The sequence below is a fragment of the Nilaparvata lugens genome, chromosome 4 (assembly GCF_014356525.2).
Source record: "Nilaparvata lugens isolate BPH chromosome 4, ASM1435652v1, whole genome shotgun sequence".
NCBI lineage: Eukaryota > Metazoa > Arthropoda > Insecta > Hemiptera > Delphacidae > Nilaparvata > Nilaparvata lugens.
The window spans coordinates 51,774,298-51,799,630 of NC_052507.1; the positions used below are offsets into that span (position 1 = coordinate 51,774,298).

The following is a 25,333-nucleotide window of genomic DNA, read 5'->3' on the forward strand; positions in this document are numbered from 1 at the left end:
TCAGGATTCTGAGGACACTGGTCGACAAGGGATATCTAAGAGCTATCTACTTCTCTCTAGCACAGTCCCTCATGCTGTATGGGATTGTAGGATGGGGAGGTACAAGCTTCTTGCACATCGAATCGCTTCTCAGGGTACAGAAGCTGATCATGAGGTTCATCAACCAGAAGCCTCCACGCTATTCATCAGACCAGCTATTCAGTGAGTTTGACGTGATGGATCCAAGACAGCTTTACTCCAAGAGATACTATGCAGATTACACAAGAACCCAACAACATTTCAAACCAGAAACCACAACCACAACACCAGATACAGGAATCTTCTCATCACCAATGTTGCAAGGAAGGCACTATACCAGAGACATTTCAATCATTTAGCACCAAAATTATATAATCTACTTCCTGCGAACTTCAAACAGATTAATCATCCTAGAAAGTTCAAAACAATAGTACTTAATTAATTGATGATCAAAGGAAGACAAAACATAGAAAACGTTATTTCAAACAACAACTAACCACCTTATGACTCACTAAACACTAACCAATTAATAATACGCACAAAAAAAAAAACAAACAAAACCTACTCTAGAGCATGGTTCGCCATAGTGGAGTAGGTCAATTTCCACACAGAAAAACTAAACTAGTAGAGGACACATTATAAGAATTTTTTGTTACTAACTATTGTATGTAATTGTAATTTATCTAATATTTTGTGTAATTGATGTTGTTTTATTTTTTTTTATTTATATTTTTTACAAAGTTTTAATGTTGTTTTAGTTTTTTTGGGGAAATAAACATTTATTTATTTTTCTATCTCAAAGTATGACCAATGATGCATAACCAAGCCATAGGCCAATGAAGGATTGGCAATCAAGGGTAATCAAAGCACGTGTTGTCGTGCAGAGTTATGTTTTAACAATGTTGTTTTATTATCTTTTAAGTAGGATCATCATTTCATCAATTAATAATAATAATAATAATATTCGTATGGCTTTTATTGACTCCCTGAACAATTATTTCACAAATGTGGGTAAATTACAAGCTCAAACTATCAATATCCCTGATAATACTGGTGATCGATTTCCTGCAATACAGATCAATAACACGTTTTTTATGAGACCAACGTGCCCAGTTGAAGTTGAGGCAACTATTAAAAATCTAAAGAACAACTCCAGTCCTGGTATCGATAGTCTAGGTAATATTGCGCTGAAGAAAATAGCCAATTTTATATCTCAACCTCACGCTTTCATTTTTAATAGATGCTTTGAAGAGGGATATTTTTCCGAGCACCTCAAACCAGCCAAAATAAAACCTCTATTCAAACAAGGTGACCCGACTAATCCATATAATTATTGACCGATTAGTCTTATCAGCAACCTTGCTAAAATAATGGAGAAACTAATAAAGTCAAGAGTTGTTTCTTTCTTGATTCTTAAAAAAATAATCAACAAGAACCAATTCGGTTTCCAAAATGATATAAGTAAATCTGACGCTCTAATAAAATTCATCAATACTTTATCTGATAAAATAAACTCCAATAAGAAACCTATTGCGGTCTTCCTGGATATACGCAAAGCTTTTGATACAATACCTTATAATACTTTGTTTAATAAACTAGAGTACTATGGTTTCAGAGGACTCTCGCTTGAATTGTTTAAAAGCTATCTGAGTAATAGAACCCAGTCCCTAACAATAAATGATCAATCTAGTGTAACTAACTTAACTTCTTATGGTCTTCCTGAAGGTACTGTACTTCCTCCCATCCTTTTCATACTCTATGTAAATGACTTTTTAAATTTAAGACTTCTAAACTCAACTGTGATATCCTTTGCAGATGATACTGCAGCTTTTTTCACGATAATTCATGGAATGAAGTTCATACCATAGCTGAAAATATTATGCTTTTAATTAAGAATACCTTATGTTTAAATATTGAAAAAACTAATTACATAACTTTTTCTGCAAATAGAGTAGGGCAGCCTAACGAGAATCAAGATTTGAAACTCCATTCTCAGTGCAATTCAAACTTGGGTAATTGTGATTGTCCCACCATTAAAAAAGTCAATAATACTAAGTACTTGGGAATCGTAATTGATGAAAACCTTAAACGGGATGTTCATATTGAATACATTTGTAGAAAAATGAGATATTTATCTTTTAAAATTTACCAAGTTAACAGAATTCTTAATAACAACCACCTGGAAATGATGTATCATGCTCTTGTCAAATCAATTCTGCAGTATGGCATAGTTGTTTGGGAGGCTGTTTCAACTGTCATATTGCTGAATTATTTGTAGCACAAAAACTGATAATTAAAACTATATTAAGCAAACCCAGGCTCTATCCAACGGATTTCATTTTTTGTAAATGGAACGTGACGTAATGTCAAGCACTGGTCGCCAGTAACTTCCGCGAAAATCCCCTAATTTCCAGTCTAAAGTCCCTCGTGTCTAGTTTCACTCTGATAATAAATAACTAGAAGAACTTGAGAATAGAAATGAAAAAAGAAATAATCAACAAGAATTCAAGGAATTCCTTTTCTTCAAAATTGAAATCAAACTTTCCATTTTTATAAACTACATTTTCTTGATTGAGGTTTTTTCCTAATACAATAATTCGATCAGTGAAGGGTTGTGTTCAGCGAGCACAAAAATTCCAAAAGGGAATTTTTTACCAAGACCCTTTGGCAAAGTATTGATGCACCACGACTCCGCCAACACATCTATCCTTCAAACAAGATCAAGAAAGACAGAAAATAATGGGAAGAAAGGAGACAGAGATGATTGGATTGGAAAGGCAGACACAGTCAGTGCACTTCTGAAATGAAATTGAACTTCAGACATGAAAGTTATCTCTGAAATTCATCTGGAAAAATGTCGGTCGCCAGTGAAGCGCTAACTTTTCTTATTCCTCCTCCATTCCCTCTGAATTCATTTCAAAAATTGTCTCATCTTAGTTATTAAATTGGACATCAACCAACACTTTATAGTTGAATGCTGCTAACAAGCGACACAAAAATTGAGTGAAATGCCCTGAAACTGTCAACTCCTAGCATACCAAACTGTATGCACAATTGGAGTTCCTTTTAGGTTCCGGGTGAACTCATTTTCCAAGAATAAATCCTCAACATTTCAAGCGATTATTACTATGTTGTCTTGAGCTGACAATACCCAACATTTGAAGCAAATATAACTAGGTTGTCTTGAGCTAACATCATTCTTCTATGCTTAACTATTACTCAAACCTCATTAACAACGATTTTTTTATTTTCCCTATATTTACTATTTAGTGAAGCTCCCATCATCATGAGCAAATTCTCTAGTATCACTCTTCAAAATTTCATTGTCCTTTTTTCCAATGTACCTCGAATCATATAAAACTTTTATCACTCTCCAATCAATTGTTGAGCCTCTCGTCTATAGCGTATTACGTTTTTCAAAGATACTATTGCGTAGAAATGACCAGAAATAATACTATAGTGAGGTCCACGTTATAATGGCAGTGAATAAAGATAGAAGAATAGCGATGCCGATTCTCTGCATTAATTAATTATATTATTTCTACACTGTAAAATACATAATTGGCATCGTTGTGGACCTAGAAAAGGATAGTACCACCGGCTTTGTCGAATGATAGACAAGGAAAGCAAAACCAAAGTTAATCAAATACTGTAATTATAACGTGGACCTCACTATAGTATGGATTCGTAGAGTGAGTGAGATGTAGAATACATCAAGGTTGTTGAATTTTGCCAAAGTTGAGAGGTGTTCTAGTCTTACGACCACCAGGCTGAACTCACACTTACGCGACTCTACGAGTCTCACGAGTCTTACGAGAAGAGACTCGACTCTAGTCGAGAGCATGTGTTTTCAAATGGTGACAGTCGCGGAGACGAGAATCGACTGATCTGAGTGTCACCATTTGGAAGCACATGCTCTCGACTGAGTCTCTTCTCGACCTGAGTCGAGTAAGTGTGAGTTGAGCCTAAGTCCGCCTGATAACTCGTCCTGTCGACAAACCGGTGGTTATTAAGATTATGTACAAAATAATTTACAACCCCTGAAAGTAAGAATATGCTAAATTTACATTAACCTTTGGAGATGCCTGATGTAGATGACTGTATGTAGGTTTGTAGAGTTGCCTTGTGATAACGCTTGCTCATATCGATAATTGGTTGTATCACGGAACGTTACATGCGTTTATTTAACGTAACACACATGCAGGAACGAAAAAGAACAAATCACGGAATGATTTACGTGGCCTTGTCTACATTCGAGTATCTTCGACCGACACATTGACTGACTGTCCGTAGGAGACCCGTGGTTGGATGATGAGGATGGAAGAGGGTAGGTTATCTTGCCTTCCCCTAGGCGAGGGGAGAGGGGTGAGAAGCACAAACTAGCTATCTCACCACCAGAGGCACTTGTCCGTTCATGATTCCACCATCGCTCAATATAGAATATTTTTATTGTTATTTCATAAAAGGTTATAGCTGGTAAAAAAATAATTGGAATTCAAAAGATTTGTGGGTTTGAATGCTTATCTACTTTTGTAATTAGAACCTATTCTGGGACGTTCCTACCTATTTTGTGGAGAAAATGGACTCATTTATCCATAGAAAAAGGGCATAATACCATCTACGATTATGTTTTGAAATATAAGGATCCGTTTTTCATGTAATAGTAGACAGCAAAGTAGCTCGGAGCAATGACGCTGGGCCATTTTGGGAAAACCATCCATCCTTAATGGGATTCAGCTTTCCAAGAAATAAAGCTTGCAAACATTGCCACATTGACCACACCAATATTATTAATGCTTTCCAATTACAAACTTTCATCTTACGCGAGGAAAATTTATTCCATTGGAAGCTTCACGTTACACTTCACTCTACACGCCTGAGTGTCTAGATGATTTTTTTTTGAAAGCGCTTAATGAGAAAATGTTGAATTGGGTGATGAAAAATTCGTCTTGGGCTGTTTCTGTAGGTGGGACGAGAAAGGGTAATTGAACGCGAAAACTGATCTAAATGGAAATCGAAGGGCAAAGCGTGAGAGAGACAATGGGTGGTTGGTGGCGGGAGTGGGAGGGAAGTAACATTCTACCTAATTAGCAGAGAGCAGAGGAGTCGATCTTCTAGAATGCCTACTCGACGCCTTTTATACGTCGAATATTTGCATCGACCCTTTTCCTTTGTTGGTTGGGGGTAGGGTGAAGGGGACTCGAATCCAACGACCAATGAACCAAAAATACTTGTTCGCAAATCGAAAGGGGAACGGAAAGTACTATTTAACATCATCAAGTGGTGAATGAAGAAGAGAGACATGGAAACATAACAAAGGAAGAGGGAATGATTAGAAGAAGAGGGTGAACAGAAGAAGGTTCTAGAAGAAGATGAAGAGAGTGTAGAGAAAAATAACAAAGAAGTTTGGGAATGAGTAGAACGGCGAAAATAAAGAAGGAAGTACAGAAGAGTGCCACAATTTATCAATGTTGCTGATGAATTGAATAAGCTCTAAGTGTTGAATCTACGAAAAATTACAAACTTGAATCTCGGCAATGCAAATGCAAAGAGTCATGAAACTGGCCTCTGAATGTAGAAGAAGGAGCCCTTTCCTAAAGGAAATGGAGAAATAGAAGAGACGGGATGAATAAGGTAAAATAAGTTAGAGGAAATAGGGAGGAAAAGTATAAATGATGGAAAAGGCACATAACCATCTGATGATGATTACGATCATGGTGATGATGATGATGATGATGATGATGGTAGAAGAAGTGAGGAAGAACAGGACGGAAAACTTCCAGCTCTTTAATTAATTACAGTGTTATGTCAATCACGTTTTCAACTTAGATAAGAGCCTTTTTTGCGCGTAAATGGAAGATCGTATCGCGCAATGGAAGATCCAGCCATTGGATGATTAGCACAAACTCATCAATTTTGTTGCCCTCATCAACGAAAATATTTGCACTCCAATGAGGTTGCAAACTGGAAAATATTTTGATAACTGGTCAGCGTTATTTTATTCTCACAATTTCAGTTTTCAAGTAGTGAGTTAGCAAAAAAATGTACAAAAAAACATGAATCGACTCACGAGGGAGCCCGATGAAATTTTTTACCAGTTGATTTAATGTTTACTGTAGTATAAGTATCACTTCAATTCATAATATTAGTATTACTTGAGTAATTACTTGGAAAAGCTTATTCAACGTTCAGTACTTGCTTTCTTCCTCTTTGATTATGTATATCTAAAATCTCTTTGCCATAGCAATACAGCCAGAGGGATCATCAGAAACTCTTGAACTGGAAAACCAACGAATAGATAAGTCTTATTACAGATCAACACTCAGGACTGTTTCTGCAGCTTTCTTTACGACGAGAAACACACCCAAGCTAAACGAATTTTGTTGGCTGACTTTTTTCGGGTAATAAAGAATGATGAAAAAGAGTGGCATGATAAAGGGAAAGAAATGGAAAACGCTTGAAAAGGGAATAAAAAGCACAAATGTACGACAAGCACAGAGTGAATGTGAATCAAAGAGCGGCGAGTCACCATAAACTCAACCAGTTAACGGCAAAGTTTTATGGTTGGGTTTTGTGAGGTTGACGACTGACAAGGAAGCAACTTGTGGCTGAAGATGGTCTGATTTGCATGTTACCACACGCCAATATATATATATATATAATGCTACAAGAATTTATATACGTATATATGTGGGACGTATGTGTGGTCGTAACAGTATAGTAGCAGACCGTCCGTCTCAACTACGTACTTTGTAGGTTATGTTTTTTCAGAACGGTCAAGTCCACATACTTCTCGTCATACCCTGTTGAAAGGAGGAATTCAGCTATTATCTCAGTCATTACCCTCAAAAACAACGAGACTGGCTGAACAGTATCTCATGCTAGAGGATTTCTGATCCACTGTGATATGATTCTTCAACCTGTACTTCACGTTGGCTCACATACTATCTTTGAAACAAACAAAAATGTTCATTTCGTACATTAAACTTTATTTTTTATTCCAGAATTACTTGGAATATCAATAGCGAGATCCAGAAAATACCAATACCATATTGCATATACCAATATCATAAATCGAATGAGCAAGTTCGAACAATACCCATACCAATTATACCATATTGCATATGCCAAAATCATAAATCGACTTGGTAAGTTCGAACAATACCAATGCCATATTCATTCATTCATAGACAATAGATACGATCCAGGTTTAAACAGCAGGCATTCGTCCAAAACTGCTTTCAACCTTAATTTAAAATATTAATTTAAATTTACATTGCATATTATACCAATATTATCAAGCTAGATCATTACTAATTTCATATAGCAAATACCAATATCATAAATCGACTGAGCAAGTTCAAGCAATTTATAAGCTCATCAAACCCTCGAAAATGGGAACTTGTATTATAAATACATGAAGCATAAATGATGTAGTAGTTTCAACATGCTTTGAGTCCAGTTTCTTGTAGAAAGTTTTCATTAAACGAGAGCAGTAATTTCTCTGATTGTTTCCCAGTTTTAAAAAAAAATACGTATGATCCACTGTTATCATACTGAATATCGCCCACATATTTTTATTATAAGACATTGAAAAGAACTATCATGAGTCACTGTCAATACTTTAAATTCATATATAGTTCGCAATCAATTCACAATCACCATGAATCAACACTTAGATGTTGAAAATCTTCTGTTGAAAAGTGTTGGAAGTATCAGTGTCAGTTTATTTTCCATATGCCTTCGATCTCATTTTTTGTTCTGTTTAGAATTTACTAAAATCTAACTACATTAATCTCTCCTCAAGGTTTTTATCACCCACACAAAAATTAAGGACAATGCTCGGTATGATCCTGAAAAATGTAGAAATGTAACTGATGACATAAAATGGGATTAATTTATTTGAACCAGACATAATTTCTCACAAAATGAAAAAGCTTGACATCTAACTGGAACAACGAGACAGATACCTTTCCCATTCAACAACTGTGAATGAAAATAATAACACCTTTTTATGCGTCGGAAATCAAAGTAATTGTAGATGCAGGAATAATCAGACCTTGCAGAGGTGCTTCCATCGTTTTTCCTCGAGTTTTCCCGAGAAACCAAGCCAGTCGTGGAAGATTACATTTTGGATAGCTGACGTTTAGGGGTGGGGGAAGACAGATGAGACTCGCTGATTCAAATTTCAAGTTTGGTGAGATGGAAAGCGAGAGAGGGAAGTGAGAGGAAAGAGTTTCTTGCGTGGATAAGCAGTCAGTGGGTGGTGAAATGGAAAGGTCAGGGGGGTTTTCAGGGTACGGGGTTGGGGAAATGTAAGCTGGCGTCCTGATATAAATGTAAGCATCACAAATAGCTTGCCATTTACTAGAGCGGTGGCTGGTGGAGCCTATGGAATGGTAACGACGCCCGGAATCTCTCTGTATTTGTATGCAGAAATCTTTGCCGATTTGTTATATGGCCAACAAGGTTGTACGTCACGACTGGGTTTGCCCACTAAAACACACTCACACACACAACGAGAAAGTAGGACACGCTGGTGATGAATATTTCCAGTCGCATTTTTGGTAGGGGTTGTACTTTCATTAAAACGCTGCATAAGAACTCTCATGATGAGTTGACAGTAAAAAACAAAGCATGTGAGTCTTGCTATCCGGATTTTTATGAAACAATGATATTTCGAAGATATAACTTTATTATAATCTATTGATGATACCATTCCAAATGATAATATTATCTAAGAGGTTGGTAGTCCTCGCATTTCTCATATCTCAGTGTTATTATCGCTTATTTGAGATAAGAGTCGTGCTATCAGTACTTTTGTTGGAACAAATGCTTGAGGCCAGTTCTGCCTTCAAGAAGATCAGAAGAACCTTCAATCATTTCAAATGTGCAAAAGCCTAGGCATTATAATATAAACTAAATATAGACTTATTTTCAGGTTATATAATAAGAAACAAATATGAATTTAAGTTAAAGTTTTTTAAGTTAAAGAAAAATGAAGTTGTCGTATATTGTCATTACAACAAGATACATGTAATTATTGTAGCCTTTCTCCTCTGAATTCAACAATCACTTCTTCCTTTTTCACCATTATCATTTCATTAAAATTTCTGTAAGAAGTAACACGCATACCAGGTCGAACCTTCAACTGAGACTGTGAAAATTATTAGATTTTTCAAGCAACTAGGAAAAAGGAAGGACGTTAATTAGTTGCCATTGAAAGTGACATTTTTTATAAAGCACTGCCTTGGGAACACCCAATTTAACGTAGACAGGAGTCAGTTTTAGGCGCGTTGGAATAATTAAGAGTCAGCAGTTTTGGAAGGACTTTCAAGCCAAGTCAGCAGAAATTAGCCAGTGAAGGACGAGAATGTCATGAGACATTCATTGGAGGAACTCTGATAACATGATACTGTGTGAAGGGGCATTAAGTGTCCCGTATTTCGTTTTTATTGCCGGGCATCCCATCTGTCCCTCTCATTCTTTGCCTGTTCTTCTGTCTCACTTGTCTCAGATGTCGGGTGTCACGTAACCTATCCTGGAATTCCTCGCAAGGTAAATTCTGCATGGCATCCTAACGGGTGACAGACTGATGTCTGGCAAATGTTAATATCGTGAATTTAGTAGAACGAGTGGAATTCCTGGACACAAGACGGCAATTCGCTGGCACACCCAACAGCTAGGCATCGCACTCCTTACCAGAACTTTATCGTTATCTCATGTGTTGCACGTCGCAAACGCTGTTTTTCTTCTCTGTCATTCTTCTGTCTCTACTCAATTATCTCGCTCTTCATGTTATACTTGGATTCCTCTTCCTTTCTTTTGGCATTCTTCTTCTTTATACGCTTCTTTTTTACTCAAACCTTTTCTCCCCTTTTAGTCTCACTTCTTCATCTTTTTTCTCTGTCTCTCACACCTTTCACTCTAGTACTTTTCGAAGTTTATCCTTTTTTGTTCTCTTCCGAAAACTAACTTCCACTATTCAAGAATTGTATATCTTCTACTTTTCTCTTCCTCATTATCTCTTTCAAATGTTCTTCATATTCCTCGGACTTGATTTCTTCTCAAATCTTTTTCCTACCGTGTTCATTCTCTCTCATTCATTCTTGTGAATTATTGTATAACTCTTTTACTTCTTTCCCTCATTATCTTTCTCAAATGATTCCCATATTTCCTTGGTCTTGATTTCTCATCATTTCTTTTTCTTCTTCTTGACAATTCTCTTTTATTCATTCTTATCCTCTTCCTCATCCTGCTATTGTTCCTCCCTCTCCTTCTCCTCTTACTAATCCTCCTCCCAATTTCATTCTTCGTTTTCCTCTTATTCTTTTTCACCTCTTACTTGTACTCTTTCTCCTCCTAATCTTTCACCGTCTATTTTTTCATCTCTTCCGCCTCCTCGTCCACCTTCTCTAGTTCCTTTCCCACCTCCCCCTCTTCACCAATGAGCGTCTGCTCTTCTCTCTGAATTTCCCACCTGTCTCATTTCATTGACTCTATTCCTTTTCCAAGTTTATCCATTTTTGTTCTCTTACGACCAATAGCTGCAACTATTCATCTTTTTCCTTTTAGACAATGTCTTTCTCTCCTGCACCCTAGCATTCAACCCCTATCCTCTCTTTCACCAACCTCTTCGTCTACTACTCTTTGATAGGTGAGACATTCAGGTGGAGTAGAAGTTATAGGAGAGCGCCTGTAATTGGGTGACAAGTGTGTGTAATTTCGTGTAGGAACTTCACTACAAAAGATGACTCCACCCTTGACTTCATGGTTTCATGCTACTGTGCTGTACAAGTAAGACAGTCTTACCAGCAACGAGCCTCCGCTACTTCAACATAATTATGTACTTCTCATCGACCTCCTTTTCTTCTTCTTCTTCTCCTTCCCCATTTTCTACGTTAAATTCTCCCTTTCTTTTTTTCTTCTTCAACTTCTTCTGTTTCTTTCTTTTGATCTTTTTTCTTAATTCTTTCTCTTTATTTGAGATTTACAACATTTCTGAATACAGAGTTCAACTTATGAATTTCATTAATCTACTTCTTCCTTATCTCCTTTTAATTATGATATGTCAATGATATTTAATTATGATGATATTATTGACATGTCGTCTTCCATCTTTTCCGTGTACTTTTTTAGGTCTCCCATTTCTATCTTCTCAATTCCACTTCCTTTTCCCCCTTACTCTTCTGGCCTCTTTTTCTCTTCCACTTTCTTCAATTTTCAACCGATCTCCACTAATTCTTCATTCATTTCTCATCCTCCTCATCGTTTTTTTCTCACCTTCTTACAAATTTCTGCTCTATTTTTAAAGATTCTAGACTCTTGAAGATTAAAGACTTTAGATTTCATTTTTGATTTATTACTATGCTATTTTCATGTTTCGATTCTCACTTTTCTATTGAAATCCTCCAATTTATATAGCTCTTAATTCTCCCATTTGTCTCACTCTTCTTCTCCTTCACAAATACTTGTTTCTTCTTCGTATTCCCATTCCCCCTTCTGATACTCTTTCTTTCCTCCCCCTTCTCCTTCTCTTCTTCCGCTTCCTCTTCCTCCTCCACACCTTCTCACTCCTCCTCATTCACATCCTCCACCACCACCTTTATCATCTCCTACTCCTTCCCTCTCCTATATTCTTCCTCATTTTATCGTACCTCTCCCCACTTTCCTTCTACAACCCTCTAAAGCTCCCATCAAACGTGTGTAATCAGTCTCTTCCAAGGTATAATGCACTTTCCTGTACACCACCCCTCTCTTCTCCCTAGAGTCTCTAGAATGTCGAACATTTCCTCATCCCTTTCCTTCTTCTTTCCCCTTCGTCTTGTTTCCCATATCGTTGGCCCTGAGGCCCTGAGGCCCTGTTTAGAGCACACTCTTAAGGCTGCGCGTGTCAAAATCGTAGAGATTCGCCTTATTAAGCCGCGCCGCGTAAATTGAATTGCAACAATTCAGCTCACACTCGCATGCTATTGGCTGCTGCAAGATGGCTGACACAACTATGTACGACACAAGCAACAGCCTTCTTCTCTCAAGAGTGTTGAAAATTAATACCGTTCACCAGATGCAGTATTTCCACAGGTAATTCTCTGGAGAATTGGAGTAATCAGCTTCTGAGAAAAGGTCAAATTATTTCAGTTGATGAAGTCAACAAGGAAAACTCTATTAGAAAGAATGAAATCCTATCAGATAGTACATAATAAAAAATGTCCAACAGGGAGATTGAAATTCAGAAGAATCGTATTAGAAGGAATAACTGAATTACCCTTCTGATAGAAACAGAGCCAATCATAATAAAGTCAGAAAATCTGGTCAAGCAAATCATGAAGAGATCACACCAGGATTCATGGGACAGATTTATCAGTAGAAGACATGTTGTAGATAAAATTCATGGAAAACAGGAACTGTCTTATAAATGTATGAATATGATGGCAAATGAGTACAGGGACAGGGTGAATATAATATGTTGTATCGAAGAGAAGGAATGGATAGACCATTATCAAAGGCTGTGGTTTGCTGATACTAGAGTGATATCACTTGAAGACACATTCCCCGCACATTGTCCTCATGCCATGTTGACCGAATAAAAATGGCAGATATGCAGTCAGCAATCAAAGCATGGCATCAATGTCATCAATATGAAGCTTCTGAAATATGGAGGAATAATGCTCCATTTTAGACTATTGCACTTGTTCAATGTCTGCTGGAAAACTCATACTGTACTGGAAGAATAGCATCCAGTCAAGAATTTTTCTGTATTCAAAAAAGGCGACCGGACACACACAGAAAACTATAGAGGGATTAGTCTTCTGTATATAGCTTACAAGTTGAGATCTCAGCCATAGATTCCTATGTGTTGCGAGCTTATAAGTATACAACTACTCTCCTTGCTAAACGACTTCAAGTATAATAGAAGCGCTATTGCAGGTGAATCAAACTGGGTTCCGAAGAAGGCGTTCTTGTATCGACGCATTTTCCACTTGAAAAATGATTGTAGAAAAAAGAAGAGAGCAATTCTCCACTATTTCTTTATTTCATTTTCCATGGGCTAAGAACTCCATCGCGCAATCTGCACTATTTTATTCATGGTTTTGTTCACTGTCCCTAAAATGAATAATGTATTTGACAGTATTCAATAAGCCAAAGACAACAGTTCTCACACACAACCACAAATTCAACCAAAGATATGCAAAAGTTTTGCCGTTCCAATGATTAACGACCTGATGCTAACCTGCAATGCTTTCTAAACGATGAGACAAAGCTAGCAAGAGATATTGCAGCTTCGTTCAAGTGACAGAGAAAAAGCGATGGAGCAATTGAACAACAGAAACTTCTAGTAAAGAAGTTTGAAGCGCAACCTTGGAGCCAAGTAGGGTAAGCTACACTGTATTGCTAGACAGATAAATTATGATGGCAGAGAGATGGAGCAGCTAGCACGGTGGCGTTCCACTGCACATAAATCAAGGTGAATTGCAACCTGATAGCACACACCTCTCTATCTCAGTCAGTTGATGACTATGGAAAACTAAGCAGTACAGAATGGAATGGAATAGGGAGAAGTGGGAATGACTGGAAGAGGAATAGTAGTTGGTAAAGAGTATAGTAAAGGAAATAAGGAGGAGAAGAAGAAACAGAATGAGTGATGGAAAAGGAGAAATAAACAATGAAGAACTAGTAGAAAAATGAGATGATGAAGATTATGGAACTTAGAGGGAAGAAGACAAGAGTAGAAGAATTAGAAAGGTAATATGGAAGATGAGGAAGAGTTGGAAAAATTAAGAGATGATAAAGTAATGGTGGTGAAAAAAGTAAGTTTTGGAGAGTATGAAATGAAGGTTTACCGAGATGAAGTTTTAGAAAAATAGATCGTCTATAATTATCCGAAGAAAAATGTCATTAATGAAAAAAGAATAGTATGGGTTGAAAAAGAAGAGTCGTAATTATTGTACAGAGGATTGGAAAAATCTCCAAAATGGGATGAAGGTAAGATGGTAAAGATAAATGATGAGATTATAGAGGTTATGGTTGAGGGATAAATGTGATAAAATAGGGTGAATAAAAATAAAAGATAAATAGAATGAAATGGAATTTGTTGGAGTGTGAATACGATAAGGGAGAAGAGAGAGATGGAAATAGTCCTGAAGAGGAGGTGAAGTTTGAGAAGAGGGCTAAAATAAAGAAGAATAAGGAGACATAGAAGAGGAAAAGGAGAAGCACCAGCATTTTGACATAATTTTAAAGTAGTCTCAGGTGCAGTGTTATGAAGTGTGCTTGTACTATTAAATGCACGCCATGAATTATTGCGGCTGTCTCGAAAGTGCGCTCTGTCGTCCAACACAACAAGCCGCGTTTCTCTGCATGTCAAAATCTCCATCTCATAAATCACCCCATAAAGTAGTATTATCAATACCGACCTGCTTCACACACCGTTTCAACTGTGACGTGAAATGATGCTCTTGAATCAGTAAACGACGATTTATAAATTTTGTAGAATGAAAAATGGAATATTTCAAGATTATGTCATTGGTGAAATATCAATGACGGTCTTATTCCGCCAAGAAGAAACAAATTTCCAATTTTTTGCCACAGATTTCAACGTTGGTGAGACTGTATATAGAACTTGAAATGCTATCTTTATTTTCAATCTTTTCGTTGATCAGTCTTCTGACTCAACCTAGTTGCACCTATACAATCACACTTCCAGACTTGAACTCTCTCTCATGACTCGGCCGGAAATGTGTGAAGACGAAGAGTGTATCAAAAGGAAATCAGTCTGAAAAGATCCTCTAGTCCCTTCGGCTGGGAAAAAGAGAAAATAATGTTGTTTGAAGAAGCAGGCATGCATTGGGCTGTGGGCTGTGGGCGCTGAATGGCGCGGCTGATTGAATTTATATCCGAATCCGCAAGTGAGCTCCGTCGCGCTCAAAGAAATCCCACAGGGTGTTGCCGAAAGAAACGCCTCCAAAGAAATGAACGCCCGAATCCATTTCTCAATAAGAACGGCTCATGCGAGATATTCCTCAGCCATCCCTTGCGCGGCTCCGTTCCTCGAATTCCTCCATAGAATCCGACGTTGCAAGTAAATCCACTAATATTCGACCGAGTAGGCAGTAGGCTGCCAAATGTATATGCAGATACCGCGATTGCAAAGATAACGTTTCTAATCATTCATCCTCTACCTGGGAAAATTTGTTTGAGAGGAGTCCACTCGGATTAGGTGAATTCAAATAAAATAATTTACTCAAGTAGGCTACTCTCCCATTATATTTTTAACGGATCTCACACAACAATCCAGTAATCTGGAATGATCAGGTTGAAGCTGGGTTCTCACTCAACAAAAAAATGTTCAACAAACATGTTTTTCAGAGACTCAAGGAACAAACAATTTGAAAAGTTTGTACAGAATGACAGTTTTTGCTGTATGATAGTTACTAGGAGAGCAAAAATTATTCAAACATGAAAAATATGTTCAATTTTTTAAAAAATGTTCTCAGTGGTAACCCAGCTTAATTATTTGAGTTACTGTATTGGTCGTTAGAAAGGGTGGAGAAATACTGATGGAAAAGCGCCTCATCGGAAGGGTATCAGGATGAAATTGTTAATTAAAAAATTGAATTCGTCCGTTCAAACTCCCCGATATTCAAGAGTAGAAATTATAAATGCTTTATGATTAAGGAACAAGGTCGAACCTCAAAACAGTTAATCCAATAATAAGAAATCGGCAATCAATTACTCAGATTTCAACAACGACCTAAAAATCTGTTATTCAAATTGTCAATCTTTTACGAATATTCTATTCTCTTGTGATGGGATAGAATCATCAAGCTGGAACATGTTTAACTGTTAAATTCAGTTGAGCCTTCTACTAATTAACGTTCTCAATTTATTCTCCCCATTTACTCTTCTTCCCCTTTTTTACTGTATTTTTCCACCATATTCTCCTTTTTAGTTTCTTCCTTCGTAATCCCTCATCATCTCTCCGTGCTGCTTGTTATTCTCTTTCTCACCTGCATCTTCGTAAGCTTATTATTTTCCATTATTCTTCTTATTTTCAATTGAATCATTCTGATTTAGGCCTTATTAAAGCCTGTTCCTCTTCTCTCACTCCTTTATTCTTACCTCCATATTCTTCTTCCTTTCCATCTTCGTCTGCTCTCCATTCTTCCTCTTTTCCTTTTTCCTACCTCATCCTTCACCACGAATCTGGGAATCGCAGTCAACTCATCAAGACAAACGACAGTATTCTCAGGCACGTCTTACTTCATCCTTGACTGTTCTCTATGAATATTCAGATTGGTCCTAATTGCGCTGCAGCCTCCAAGAATGAGAACAAAGGAGAGCTAGAAGAGCATTGAGAGAGAGGGTATGAGGAGAGATGACATTTTAATGAATGAGTAGAGAAGAAACTAGATGAATGTTGAAACGAGAGGAAACACTTTAGCCGAATGGAAAAGGATAGGAAATACAACATGAAGACGGATGAAAAAGGATAGCGAGGATGATGTGAGAAAAATAGAGGGAAAAACTGAGAGTAAAGATAAAAATTCGGTCATCGTTTGCTCAGACTCTTCTCATCAAGTGTTACAACATTGTTGCGTTGTGTGTTGTAGCATTGTGCATTGTGTACAGTCCTTGTTAGCCCATCTCGTGAATATCTAATTCTCAACGCAGCGGTAACGAACTTGCTTGAAATGTTAATCAGTTGCGCATTGACAACAGTTCACGCATAGCTGCAGCTGCAACAATTTCCATTTCTTTTCGCTTCGCAGTAGAGTAGAATGATGGAGAGGAGGAGTAGGTTAAGATGAGAGGAGGAGGAGAAGAAGGAGGAGGAGTGGCACGAGGAGAAGGAATAGGAGAGAAAGAAGAAGTTCAAGATGAAGAGGAAGGAAGAAAAGTCGTATGGCCCTTTGCACTAGTTGATGAATCTTCCTCAATCTTATAAACAATGACTCCATAAAGCTCTTTAGTTGATAATTCCAACTATCAATTCATATGTTTATGTTGTGAAGAATTCAACATCCACAATTTTATCAAAATAAGGAGATTCCAACTATTATTGTAATGTTATTTTGAAGAGTATAATATTGTCAATATTTTCATTCCCGAAGCCTCCAGAATGTTTAGAACGACTATAGAATGTCCCCATATCTAATATTGAAAATACAAGACTAAACACTCTTCTCAGCCTTCAACTTATGATTTTTTGGTCAGAAAATGCTTAGTGATGTTGGACTCCCCATCCTTTCAATTACAATGTTGTACTTTATTTTATTTCATTTTTTAAGAACATAATATTTTTAATTGGGAAGATATTATGTCGATATATGGCGTTAAGTGATTTGGCAGTTATATCGTTTCGAGCAAAACTCCGTTGATTCAACTAATGCTTTAAATTAACTCTTGCAATCTACCAACTACCAGCATTTCATGTACACATATCATCATCGTCAGAATGGGAAGTGCAACAAAGCAGCACCCATTCTGCCTAGTCACAACTTGGAGGGTCCTTTTGCACCCGACTCCAAATGAACAGTTGATTCGCAACATCAATGATTCAAACACGGCAGTTGGATGTAGAGCGGAATAGATGTATACAGGAAGCTGGCTTATGTCATATACCACTACTGTATCCCATGCTTTTGTTAGCCCTCCTTTGCTTCCTAGCAGGTTCCAGGTCCATTACAGGTTCAGGATACTCAAACCCAAATCCTGCTTACGTTCTCTTGGGCTCACTTTTACTCTTGCTCACACTTCTCGTTTCTTCTTTCTACCTCTTCTCAGTGTTCAGTTTTTATCTTTTTCACAATCCTTTCTAGCCTTATTCCTAACCCTCAACTCACTTTCCTTCTCATTCTCCTTCTCTGTCTTGTCCTTCAATATTTTCACCTTCTCCGTCTTCTTCTTCTTTTCTCATTTTATTTTATACATATTTTTTCTTATACTCATCCTTAGTCTGTTGTTTGTACTACTTCTATATCTTCTTCTATATTTTCTTCTTCTTCTCCCCCTCCTCTTCTTCCTTCTCCTCCTCCTCCTCATTCTACTCCTCCTCCTTCTCCTCCTCTTCCTCCTCCTCCTTCTCTTCTCCTCCTGCCTTTCCTCCCTCTTATTCTCCCCTAAAGTGGAAAAACTTTTTCTTCTTCCATTTCTTCTCTTCCCTTTTCTTTTCCCTTTTTAATTCATAATTTTCTTGTTCTTACTACTTATACTCTTCTTACTCATTCCTTAGCATCCAGTTCATTCTTCTCTTATCTTCCAAATATCTCCATTTCCCTCTCTGCCAATTCCCTTCTTCCTTTCTCACCTATTCCCCTTCTAAAAATATTCCATAGTCCCTCTCTCCCTATATTCCCCTCCTCTTACTCATTCTCCACTCTCATCCTCCGACACCATCTCTTTGTCAGACTACAATATTGTCCAACTTCAGTCCACATTATACAGTTTGCTCCTGTACAACTGTTAGGCTCTGTATTTATCCCATATGATGATGAGACATTGATGAGCCCTTGCAAATCATCCACATACACAGGACACGTTCAACGTGGTGAACATGTGAGAAATGGTGCTGGCCGATTGTGTTGCGCCTCTATGCAGATGTTGCTCATTGTTCCCCCAGTTGCAATAGGAAGCAATACGTAGCAATAGGTAGCAATGTAGTTCTAGGCAGCATAACAGGAAACATACAGGAAGTAATAAGGTAGTAGACGTTACTGACAAATGCCACTTCCAAGGAAGCACCAATAGATATAAGTGAATTCTAACTATAGTTATGATCCCTTTATATGCCTAATAATTCTCTCAGTGAACCCCTCTTTGTCTCCTCATCTCCTACTCCATATATTAGATTCTTCTATCAGTAATCCATTTTATGATGTGATAATGATAATGACATTGAAAAATATCATTTTTTTAGAACTGATGTAGATGTGTTCAACCTACCCATAATAGTCTAATACATTGACCGAGCAAAGTGAGGTCTAAGATTCAAGTCGACGGTTTGGCATTTCTCTTAATGTTTAAATGTCTAAATGTTTAAATGTTTAAATGTTTAATGTTTAATGTTTAAATGTTTAAATGTTTAAATGTTTAAATGTTTAAATGTTTAATGTTTAAATGTTTAAATGTTTAAATGTTTAAATGTTTAAATGTTTAAATGTTTAAATGTTTAAATGTTTAATGTTTAATGTTTAAATGTTTAAATGTTTAAATGTTTAAATGTTTAAATGTTTAAATGTTTAAATGTTTAAATGTTTAAATGTTTAAATGTTTAAATGTTTAAATGTTCAAATATTTCATGGATAATATAAAAGGAAAAAGGAGCCTTCTTCATACGCCAATATTACCGTAAAAATCAGACCATAGAATTATTCATCATAAATCAGCTGTCTAGTGGACTATAATACTACCCGTTCAAAAACATCGAACATCTTGAAAATTATTGTATTTTTCCATCAACGTTGTAGACAGTTGCAGCCAGACCTGATAACAGGGCTCACACTCACATTCCGGGACAACATGTCACGGTACGATAGGACAGAAAGTTCTCTGTTTATTTAGGATTTTTTCTATACATTTTTAATTGATAAATTATTTATTAATTTTCGAGAAAACATAACAACACGTCAATGTAACTCACTGAGCGCGAGGTCTACTGTTCACAGAACTACTAGTATAAATGAATTATATTGTCAAAGTAGATTAAATTATTGAAAGTGAAATGTTACCCATTTTTTGGAAATGTTACAGTTTGTAGAATTTGGTAGGAGAACAGTTTTGCGCTAAGCCTGTTGAAGCCTGTTGATCTCTCCTAGCCATTGTCATATGATTTGTAATTGTATGAATGAATGAATAAATTGATAAATGTAAGTGGAATTGGAAATATAAAAAACATTGAAAGTTCAAAGCATATTTCTACATCAAGTTACAAGATATCGTTTTTACAATACATGCTCCACGTGCTCGAAATTCAACCCCAACACATATTACAAAATTTGTAACTTCGATTCAGATCCTCTGGTAGATGCAGGGAAGGAAAGAGGTGGTGGGGTGAGGTGCAGAGAGGTGATGAAAATGTGTGTGTGTGTGTGTGTGGCGGGGGGGGGGAGGAAGAGAGAGACTTATTGGAAAACTAGTACCGAGAAGAGTTAGTTTCCGGTCGATGGAAAGCGGATATTGGTTCCATTGCTTTGCTTTGCCCTCCTACGCTTCGAAATACGATTCCATTTGCGACACACACTCTCTCTCTCTCTCCCTTCATATATTTCTCTTTCTCTCCCTTACATCCTCTGAGTCTCTTCTTCTCTGTCTTCTTATCATTCCCTCTCAACATTTATCTCTCTATCTAGTAGCGACCTTTATTAGACGCAATCAAATGCCTATTGACACGTCTAGACACCCGACTGATGAATCGGAAGTTTAATTGAAAATGGAATGAGAACTGAAGTAAAACTAAAACTTGATGAAAAATCAGCAAGCAATTAAGCAGTTTGATGAGTATTCGACTCTATAATGATATTTATTGATAGCCCCGTGAGCTTATCTGATTGGTAACATGTTTAAATGTTTAAATGTTTAAATGTTTAAATGTTTAATGTTTAAATGTTTAATGTTTAAATGTTTAAATGTTTAAATGTTTAAATGTTTAAATGTTTAAATGTTTAAATGTTTAAATGTTTAAATGTTTAATGTTTAAATGTTTAAATGTTTAAATGTTTAAATGTTTAAATGTTTAAATGTTTAAATGTTTAAATGTTTAAATGTTTAAATGTTTAAATGTTTAATGTTTAAATGTTTAAATGTTTAATGTTTAAATGTTTAAATGTTTAAATGTTTAAATGTTTAAATGTTTAAATGTTTAAATGTTTAATGTTTAAATGTTTAAATGTTTAAATGTTTAAATGTTTAAATGTTTAAATGTTTAATGTTTAAATGTTTAAATGTTTAAATGTTTAATGTTTAAATGTTTAAATGTTTAAATGTTTAAATGTTTAAATGTTTAAATGTTTAAATGTTTAAATGTTTAAATGTTTAATGTTTAAATGTTTAAATGTTTAAATGTTTAAATGTTTAAATGTTTAAATGTTTAATGTTTAAATGTTTAAATGTTTAATGTTTAAATGTTTAAATGTTTAAATGTTTAATGTTTAAATGTTTAATGTTTAAATGTTTAAATGTTTAAATGTTTAAATGTTTAAATGTTAAATGTTTAAATGTTTAATGTTTAAATGTTTAAATGTTTAAATGTTTAAATGTTTAAATGTTTAAATGTTTAAATGTTTAATGTTTAAATGTTTAAATGTTTAAATGTTTAAATGTTTAAATGTTTAAATGTTAAATGTTTAAATGTTAAATGTTTAAATGTTAAATGTTTAAATGTTAAATGTTTAAATGTTAAATGTTTAAATGTTAAATGTTTAAATGTTTAATGTTTAAATGTTTAAATGTTTAAATGTTTAAATGTTTAAATGTTAAATGTTTAAATGTTTAAATGTTTAATGTTTAAATGTTTAAATGTTTAAATGTTTAAATGTTTAAATGTTAAATGTTTAAATGTTAAATGTTTAAATGTTTAAATGTTTAAATGTTAAATGTTTAAATGTTAAATGTTTAAATGTTAAATGTTTAAATGTTTAAATGTTTAAATGTTAAATGTTTAAATGTTTAAATGTTTAAATGTTAAATGTTTAAATGTTTAAATGTTTAAATGTTAAATGTTTAAATGTTTAAATGTTTAAATGTTTAAATGTTTAAATGTTTAAATGTTTAAATGTTAAATGTTTAAATGTTAAATGTTTAAATGTTAAATGTTTAAATGTTTAAATGTTAAATGTTTAAATGTTAAATGTTTAAATGTTTAAATGTTTAAATGTTTAAATGTTTAAATGTTTAAATGTTTAAATGTTAAATGTTTAAATGTTTAAATGTTTAAATGTTTAAATGTTTAATGTTTAAATGTTTAAATGTTTAAATGTTTAAATGTTTAAATGTTTAAATGTTTAATGTTTAAATGTTTAAATGTTAAATGTTTAAATGTTAAATGTTTAAATGTTAAATGTTTAAATGTTAAATGTTTAAATGTTTAAATGTTTAAATGTTTAAATGTTTAATGTTTAAATGTTTAATGTTTAAATGTTTAATGTTTAAATGTTTAAATGTTTAATGTTTAAATGTTTAAATGTTTAAATGTTTAAATGTTAAATGTTTAAATGTTTAATGTTTAAATGTTTAAATGTTTAAATGTTTAAATGTTTAAATGTTTAAATGTTTAAATGTTTAAATGTTTAAATGTTTAAATGTTTAAATGTTTAAATGTTTAAATGTTTAAATGTTTAAATGTTTAATGTTTAAATGTTTAAATGTTTAAATGTTTAAATGTTTAAATGTTTAAATGTTTAAATGTTAAATGTTTAAATGTTAAATGTTTAAATGTTTAAATGTTTAATGTTTAAATGTTTAATGTTTAAATGTTTAATGTTTAAATGTTTAATGTTTAAATGTTTAAATGTTTAAATGTTAAATGTTTAAATGTTAAATGTTTAAATGTTTAAATGTTTAAATGTTAAATGTTTAAATGTTTAAATGTTTAAATGTTTAAATGAATGAATAAATTGATAAATGTAAGTGGAATTGGAAATATAAAAACATTGAAAGTTCAAAGCATATTTCTACATCAGTTACAAGATGTCGTTTTTACAATACATGCTCCACGTGCTCGAAATTCAACCCCAACACATATTACAAAATTTGTAACTTCGATTCAGATCCTCTAGTAGATGCAGGGAAGGAAAGAGGTGGTGGGGTGAGGTGCAGAGAGGTGATGAAAATGTGTGTGTGTGTGTGTGTGTGTGTGTGTGTGTGTGTGGTGTGTGTGTGTGTGGCGGGGGGGGGGAGGAAGAGAGAGACTTATTGGAAAACTAGTACCGAGAAGAGTTAGTTTCCGGTCGATGGAAAGCGGATATTGGTTCCATTGCTTTGCTTTGCCCTCCTACGCTTCGAAATACGATTCCATTTGCGACACACACTCTCTCTCTCTCTCTCCCTTCATATATTTCTCTTTCTCTCCCTTACATTCTCTGAGTCTCTTCTTCTCTGTCTTCTTATCATTCCCTCTCAACATTTATCTCTCTATCTAGTAGCGACCTTTATTAGACGCAATCAAATGCCTATTGACACGTCTAGACACCCGACTGATGAATCGGAAGTTTAATTGAAAATGGAATGAGAACTGAAGTAAAACTAAAACTTGATGAAAAATCAGCAAGCAATTAAGCAGTTTGATGAGTATTCGACTCTATAATGATATTTATTGATAACCCCGTGAGCTTATCTGATTGGTTATCTGATCTTTGAACTATATATAATTGAATGGATGAGTAATTTGAATTGAAAATTGAATATACATCATTTAATATTTTGTCAAATTATGTAGTCTATCAAGTCTATTTGAAGTTGGATTGAAACATTCTTCCACCATTAAATTACATTAATCAGAAAATTCATGGAAATAATTCCTGTGAAGATTTCTTGATGAAGCTATTTTGGCCAAATATTAGTGCTTCAACGTAGACAAAATCAAGATTTCATATTGAGCAAACATATTACGTAACCTATAATCAACAATATACTTTATAGATTAATGCTTATACATAGGTATGGTGTAGGTGTAGCACAAGTAGCCTATACTTGATACACATTGGAAAAATGTTTGCTTCTGAGTGAATTTAGCTTTCTTTTCTGCATAAACTATTTTTACTAATTTCTTCTTTTTTCTTCATCCTACTTGTTGACATTAATTATAATAAATTGCGTTATTATCTCACTCACACCTTTACATCATTACATGCATCGCTCACAATTACTCACGATTTTGTTGCTTGTCGACAAGTACTGTTGTACTGTTGTAAAAGTGTAAGTTGTAAGTGTGTCGTCTCTTATTTGTGGTAGTGATGTGAGCAATATGGAAAGTTTAGGATTCAGGATGTGTAGCAGTTGTTGTTGTATCAATACGATTAGAAAGATAAAATCGAGTGGAAGATTAAGAAAAAAGAAGAGTACGTCATAGGTAAGGAAAGTATTGCTTTCCGAAAAAATTAATTAAGGTACCCCAATTTCTAAATTTCTCAGTTCAAAAAAGTGGTTTTTGTGTTCTGGTCTGTGTGTGTGTGTGTGTGTGTGTGTGTGTGTGTGTACACGATATCTCATCTCCCAATTAACGGAATGACTTTAAATTTGGTACTTAATGTCCTTCCCCTATAAGGATCCGACACGAACAATTTCGATCAAATGCAATTCAAGATGGCGGCTAAAATGGCCAAAATGTTGTCAAAAACAGGGTTTTTCGCGATTTTCTCAAAAACGGCTCCACGATTTTGATAAAATTTATACCCAATATAGTCTCTATCAACTACCACAAGTCACATATCTGTAAAAATTTCAGGAGCTCCGCCTCATCTATGCAAAGTTTGATTTTAGATTCCCAATTATCAGGCTTCAAATACAATTTGAACAAAAAAATTTCAATTTTCAGTAACATTTTCACCTAAAATTGAAAATAAGCTCGAAATTCGAGAAAATGTGATTATTCAATTGCAAACTGTTGGCAACTGTTGATTCTATTAAATCATTCACTATGGAGAGATTGCACACATCGTGTGTCTCCAGCGTCATTGTCCTGTCACCAGCTGGCTCAGATCTTTGAATAGTAGACTCTTATGCGCGTGAACACTAGCGTCAGGTGATCAATTTTCATAACGGCAAGGAAAGTAGTGTGAGTGCGCCACACCAGATTTTTTCATGATATCTTTCACAGTTCCCAATACTTTTGAGGTGGAGTCTGGGCATAAAGCGCACACGTCCGTAGCTTGTCAAGGCTGCATGTAATTAAAGGCCATAGAGAAGTCCAGGGACATTTCCACTTGCCTTCCCGCCGCATGCTACAAGCTACAAATGATCGATGTGAGGCATTGCAATAGAACGCCTTCCTTCAGTTCAGTTCTCCTTTCAATATCGTCATGACAACCCAAACCACTCCTCCTCTTCTTCCTCCTACTCCTTTTTATCCTCCTCCTCACCCTCCTCCCCATCATCACCTCCTCCCTCTCCTCCTTTTCCTACCCCCTCCTCCCACCAATCCACGACCACTCCCACCTACTCCTCCTCCCCCTCAACCTCAACCTCCACCTCACCTACACATTAAACCCTCAACAACTAATGGTAATGAATTGCTTTTTAGATTCCCCTGCTCCCCGCCATCCCTTTTCGACATTTATCCTCACCATGCGTCAAGGTCATGTTGTCACCTTCAACCACTCTC

At 35.2% G+C, this 25,333-nt stretch overlaps 1 protein-coding gene across 2 annotated transcripts in view; it reads left to right on the top strand.

Annotated features, from left to right (window-relative positions):
- The window catches only part of LOC111053472 (cytoplasmic polyadenylation element-binding protein 2), a 483,681-nt gene that overhangs the window by 241,984 nt on the left and 216,364 nt on the right, over positions 1 to 25,333 (top strand). The window lies entirely within an intron of this gene.